Source organism: Macaca thibetana, chromosome 4 (genome assembly GCF_024542745.1).
Source record: "Macaca thibetana thibetana isolate TM-01 chromosome 4, ASM2454274v1, whole genome shotgun sequence".
Taxonomy (NCBI): domain Eukaryota; kingdom Metazoa; phylum Chordata; class Mammalia; order Primates; family Cercopithecidae; genus Macaca; species Macaca thibetana.
Window position 1 is genome coordinate 25,731,120 of NC_065581.1, and position 5,552 is coordinate 25,736,671.

A 5,552-nucleotide genomic window follows, 5' to 3' on the forward strand; every position below is an offset into this window, starting at 1 on the left:
TATAACAATGTTACTAAATCACTGACAATTTCCCCCTTTCAAAATATAATAACAAAATTAGGAATTCCTTCAAAAGAGTCTTCTCTACCATTGTTACTACAGAGAAATATAAGTCCTACATTATATAAAGTGTTTCATTCTTAACATGTTTCTTCTGATTCCCCTTAATCCTAGACATTCAGATTCTACCTGGATTCTAGATTGGTATCTAAGATCAGGAGCAAGGCAAAATGTTCACTCACAATTAAATTCAACTGTATACTGGAAATCCTTGCTAGTACAATAAGGCAAGAAAAATAAATTAAAGGCATATGGATTTGGGAGAAAATGAAACTCCCTGTGTTCACAGATGATATGATTGTTTATGTGAAAAATCACAATAAATCTTTAAAAAAGTGCCAGGAAAAGGAACTAGAACATCTAAAACTATTTTGAAAAAGAATAAAGTGGTAGGGATCACTGTAACCAAATTCAGGACTTATTTTATAATACAGTAATCAATATTGTGTAGTAATGGCAGAATAGATCAATGGAACAGAAGAGAGAACACAGAGATAGTCCTACACAAGTATGACCAACTGAGTTTTGACAAAGATTAAAAAGCCATTTAATGAAGTGTTTTCAATAGCTGATGCTACAGCAATAGGCAAAAATATGTATCTTGACTTAAACCTTACACCTTGCACAAAATTAACTCAGATCATATATTTAAATATGAAAAATGTAAAACTATAAACCTTTTAGAAAAAATATGTAGGAGAAAAGTCTTTTGAGTCTAGATGTATGCAAAAAGTTCTTAGACGTGAAATCAAAACAATCCAGAAAAGAAAAAAAAAAAGTAAAAGCTTTTGTTCTGTGAAAGTCTCCTCAAAGAAGAAACAACAAGCTACAGACTTACAGAATATATTTGCAAACCATATATATGACAAAATACTTGATCTATATTAATATAAAGAATTCTCAAATCTCAACAATAAAAAACCAAACTATTCCAGTAAAAAATGAACAATATTCATGAAGAGACATTTCATTGCCAAGGACATACAAAGGGCAAACAAACACATGAGGAGATGTTTAACATTAATGCTCATTAGGAAAGTGTAAGTTACGACTAGGAGGAGATACCACTACATACCTATCTGGCAACTAAAATTAAAAAATTGACAACATCAAATGATGGCATGAATATGGGAAAACTTCATCTCCCATACATTGCTGATAAAACTATAAAATGGTACAGATCACCGTGGGAAATATTTTGCAGTTTCTGAAAAATCAAAACATATACTTACCACGTGATCTAGTACTCCCACTCTGGAACATGCATCCCAGAGAAATGAAAATGTATGTGTTTTAGTCAGTTTGGGCTGCTACAACAAAAATACTATAGACCGAGTGGCTTAAACAAACAAAAATATTTCTCACAGTTCTGAAATCTGGGAAGTCTAAGATACGGTTGCTGGCAGATCAGATCTCTGGTGAGGGCACTCTTCTTGGTTTGTGGATAGCCTTCTTGTATCCTCACGTGGCAGAGAGAGAAGAGAGATAGAAAGCAAGTTTTCTGGATTCTCTTCTCATAAGGGCACTAATCTCATTCATGAGGGTTCTACACTTATGACATAATAACATTCCCGAAACTCCACCTCCTAATACCATCACACTGGAAGTTAGAATTTCAACATGTGAATTGAGAGGACACAAATATATGAACTAAGGGACACAAATATTCAGTCTATAATGTTATGGTCATATAAAAATCTGTATGCATATATCCATAGCAGATTGTTTTTAATAGGTAAGCCTTAGAAACAATTAAAATGTCCTTTAATGAGTGAAAGTTTAAACATACTGTGGTATATTTATACCATGAAATATTACTGAGCAACAAAAAAGAAAAGCTATTGGTAAACAGAACAAGTAGAAGGGACTTCTAGGAAATTATGTTGAGTGAAAATAAAGTCAATCTTAAAAGATTACATACTATATGATTCCATTTATATAACTTTTCAAAATAAAGTCATAGGGATGGAGAATAACTTAATGGTTTCCAGGGGTTTGGGATAGTGAGGCAGACGGGATAGCATGAGGTGTGGTTATTAAGGTGTAACATTAAGGGGATCTTTGTGATGATAGAATTGTTCTGTACTTTGATTGTGATGGTTACACAAATCTACACATGTGATAAAATTATATGGAACTATTCACACATTGTACCAATGTCACATGCCTGATTTTGAAATTGTGCTATAGTGATTAAGATAAGGCCATTGGGATAAAATTAATGAAGGATACAGTGCACCTCTATATACTAGCCTTGCAATTTCCTGTGAACCTATAATTATTTCAAAACAAAAAGTTAAAGAAAACCAGCCCCTTTTAGCTACGAGGCGACAGTATAACTCATATTCATTAGTTACTAGGTTTAAAAAAAGCCAGAGCTGGAGAAATCTGGGATGAAATAACATTATAAAAATAAATTAAAATTTTATGAAGAGAAATGTAAAGTCACAGGCTGGAGCAGGAACTGACTGATATAAGGGAAGACAATGATCCTAAACCTTAGTTACTTGGAAAACTAAAACATGATCCACATTCTCCAGACAATGCAAAAAACAAACAAACAAAGCACCTGGATATTTACAAGATATAACAACTTTAAGCATCTATGAAGTCACTTTTTAAAAAAACATGTGGGTTTCTCAAATATTAGAAATTACTGATTAATATATTTGTTGGATTACAACAGTTATTAGACTGAACTTCTAATTTCATTAGGAAAAGAATAAATAACCATGGGGATGGTTTAAAATTACAATAAAATATAAGTTGCAAAAAATTTAACTACCAAAGAATGGACTACATGGAATGCAAGATACTGACGTTACTGATGAGTTCCTTTCTCAGAAAAGTGAGTTTATTCTCAGATTTTTACAAAGATAATCCTGAAAATGAAATGGTTCAAAAAACCCATCTCAATTGTAACACATTAAGAAAATATATAAAATGTCTGCGCTTCCATGTTAATTATAGCATTACTCACAATAGCCAAGAAATGGAATCAACTTAAGTGTCCATCAATGGATGACTGCAATTTAAAAATGTGCTATATATACACAGTGCAATACTATTTAGCCTTTAAAAAGGAAATCCTGTCATTAGCAGCAACATGGATGAAACTGGAGGATGTTAAGTGAAATAAGACAGGCATAGAAAGAAAAATATCAGATGTTCTCAGTCATATGTGGGAGTTAAAAAAGCTGATCTCATGGAAATAGAAAGTAAAATTATGGTTACCAGAGATTGAAAGGTGGAGGAGGTGGTGGGGAATGAAGTGAGGTTGGTTAATAGGTAGAAAATAGAAGGAATAAGTTCTACTGTTTGATAGTATAGTAGGGTGACTATAGTTAACAATCACTTATTATATCTTTTAAATTAGCTAGAAGAGAAGATTTGTAATGTTCCCAACATAAAGAAATGATAAACATTTGAGGCGATGGATATCCTAATTACCCTGATTTGATAATTACACATTGAATGCATGTATCAAAATACCACATTGTTAAAGTATACAAAATATGGCTGGGCTCTGGGGCTCACACCCGAAATCCCAGCACTTTGGGAGGCTAAGGTGGGTGTATCACTTGTGGTCAGGAATTTGAGATCAGCCTGACCAACATGACAAAACCCCGTCTCTACTAAAAATACAAAAAAAAAACACCAACCAAACAAACAAAAAAAACCAAAACGGCATGGTGGGTCACGCCTGTAATCCCGGCACTTTGGGGGGCTGAGACGAGTGGATCACCTGAGGTCAGGAGTTTGAGACCAGCTTGGCCAACATGGTGAAACCCTGTCTGTACTGAAAACACAAAAATTAGCTGGGCGTGGTGATGGGCGCCTGTAATCCCAGCTACTCGGGAGGCTGAGGCAGGAGAATCGCTTGGACCCAGGAGGCAGACGTTGTCATGAGCCCAGATAGCTCCACTTCACTCCAGTCTGGGCGACAGAGCGAGACTCTGTCTCAACAACAACAACAACAACAACAACAACAACAACAACAACAATTAGCAGAGCATGGTTGTGCATGCCTGTAATCCCAGCTACTCGGGTGGCTGAAGCACGAGAATCCTTTGAACCTGGGAGGCAGAGGTTGCAGTGAGCGAAGATCACACCAAGACTGAGTGAGACTCTGTCTCAAAAAAAAAAAAAAAAAGATACAAAATATCACATTATTGAAGTATACACTTGGCTGGCAGACAAAACGGACTCCCTGTGACAAACTGAGGCTCTCAAAACTTCAAACAGAACCAGAGGGCCATAGCTGGGTGAGGGAGTGTTCAAATACTCTGTGTTCTCAGAAAAATGTTGTTAAAGTATCACAAAGCCTCCCTTTCTACAATCAAGCCAAAACAGTCGTTATTGGTGCCAAAGTAAAACTACAGCCAGAGCCTCTGGGCAACCACTCCCAAGGTTAAAAGGATCATCCAACAGAGACTTCTGGGCTTGGAAGCCAACCAGTGTTCAGCAATGGTAGCCAATCAGAGTTCAGCCGTATCAGGACTTGACTGTATTGACCAATCAGAGCTAAGTTACATTGATCAATCAGAACTAATTGAATTTAAAATCTTTATTTGCATAAATGGCCCTGACTGGGAACCTGGGCAGGAAACTTTTGTCATAAAACCAAAATCCAGTGGGGTGTAGTGACTCATGCCTATGATCCCATCATTTAGGGAGGTCAAGGAGGGAGGATAGCTTGAGACCATGAAGACTAGCCTGGGCAACATACTGAAATGCTGTTTCACCAAAACAAAACAAAACAAAACCAAAAAAAACCTGGGTGTGGTGGCATGAACCTGTAATCCTAGTTACTGGGGAGGCCAAGGCTGGAAGAGAAATAGGCACACTCATACAGCTGCTGGTGGAAGTGTACAATGGTATAATATGTATGGTGGGAAATTTAGCTGGATGTGGTGGCACACACCTGTAGTCCCAGCTACCCAAGAGGCTGAGGTGGGAGAATTCCTTGAGCCCAGGAGTTCAAGGCTGCAGTAGGTTATGATCCTGCCACTGCAATGGGCAACAGAGGAAAATCCCATTTCTCAAAAAATAATAATAAAATAAAAACATAAATTAATACATTTCGTGGGAAATTTAGTAAAACCTAACAAAATAACATATGCCTTAACCATGGACCCAGGAATTCTTCTAGCAATCTACCCTGAAAATAAAACTCCACATATATGAAACAACAAAGATGTACAAGGTTGTACATGCAGATTATTTGTAGTATAAAAAATTGGAAATAATGTTAAAGTCTATCCACAGGGAAATGTTGAGTAATGTCTAGAACAGACTCACAGTAGAACACCTGGAAAGCCATGGAAATGAATGAGAATCATCTTCATGTGTTGCTACAGAAATCTCCATGATATATTTGAAGTTTTTATAAAAAAGGTGAAAAAACTGTGTATTGAGTACTACTTTTTTTTTTTTTTTTTGTAAAAAGGAGGAATAATTTAAACCATGTTAATGATTTACAGGTTCAAGAA